At 33.0% G+C, this 1,353-nt stretch overlaps 1 long non-coding RNA gene across 1 annotated transcript; it reads left to right on the top strand.

Moving 5' to 3' along the window:
• The first annotated feature begins 344 nt into the window (after positions 1-344).
• On the top strand, positions 345-648 carry LOC109588646 (uncharacterized). The gene is made up of 3 exons (XR_002188281.1): positions 345-460; positions 507-573; positions 610-648. It is a non-coding gene; the product is annotated as an uncharacterized LOC109588646 (long non-coding RNA).
• Positions 649-1,353: the final 705 nt, after the last annotated feature.

Genomic DNA, 1,353 nt, shown 5'->3' with positions numbered 1-1,353 from the left:
ATTTACAAGCCACTCCCTAAAGCATAGATATTATAGACTACGTATTATAGGTTACGTAGTCTATAATATCTATGCCTAAAGCTGCTGGCCGCGCCGGCCTGCAGCATATATTATCATAGATAGTATCTATGATATTATAGACTACGTAACCACATATTAACCATTAACGATTATTAACCACAAGTATACCAGCAAACAGGTGTTGGAGGGGAGTTGGACCCCCTTATTTTTGGACCGGGGGGTCCAAGCGCTCGCGAGTAGTTGGACCCCCCTTAGTGTATATATAGTATCTATGCTTAGTGTAGTTGGACCCCCCCCCCGCTTGCGCAGCTAGCACTACTAAGTCAGGTCGCAATCACGCACTGACTTACCAGCTGTACTGCTATGGAAGACTTTGAGTTGGTTTATACCGAAAATGATGAGACTTTCGACACATTTAATGACCTTAGCAAGGATGAAGGTATACCACATAACAGCCTATTATTTTTGTTTTATGTTATCATAAGATACTGACAGTGATACACAAAGCTCTGACATAGATGCAGATAACTTGAATAAACAGACAATTCAGTAGTATGAGTATTATTTAATTATCAAACTCTGTTGTAGACATAGGAGCTATAGATATTTCAGAAGTTCTTATTCCAGACTATGTCAGTTGCCCTATGTTAAAGATACAGAGGAAATACTTTATGGAATAAGCTCACATTGGGGAAAACAGTACTTTCTTGATCACTATCCAATAATAGATCGTACTAAATTTGATGAGTATGTTATTTTATACAGTATTTAATTTATAACTGTATAATTTTTAGAATTGCTTACTCAGTAGAAACTTTATTTGCTCAACTATAAAGTCAATTGAGGTTACAACAAGCATGCATGAATAGACTGTTACTTTTTACATAATTTTATAGCCAAAGTTAAGAGAGCTTTTGTTATATATTGATATATTATTTTGGTATTCATTCCTATTATTTATTATTTCCTAAGGTATTTTGATTAAAGTTATTTCGATTACAGTTATTTCTAGTATTATTATTATTGTTATTCTGATTATTACTACTACTACTATTATTATTATATACAATTATTATTATTCTTGCATTGCTGTACGATATTATTTCTTTTCTTGTAGCTCTTATGCTTATGATTTACTATGCTTATTAGTTCATGTATATTGATTCTGATTGTCGTGTAATGTTTTGTCATTGTGATGTAATATGATGTGATACTGTTTGTATATAAGTGTATGCTCTTTTCATTTTTGTCAGAAGAGATTTTAGCCTTTTTACAATAAATCAATATTTACAAAATACGAAGGTCAAGCTCTCCCCATTCAGTCACTACAGC

The sequence above is a fragment of the Amphimedon queenslandica genome, unplaced genomic scaffold (assembly GCF_000090795.2).
Source record: "Amphimedon queenslandica unplaced genomic scaffold, v1.1 AMPQUscaffold_11962, whole genome shotgun sequence".
Lineage (NCBI taxonomy): Eukaryota > Metazoa > Porifera > Demospongiae > Haplosclerida > Niphatidae > Amphimedon > Amphimedon queenslandica.
Note: the sequence above shows the minus strand (reverse complement) of the source record. Positions and strands in the feature narration are given on the sequence as shown.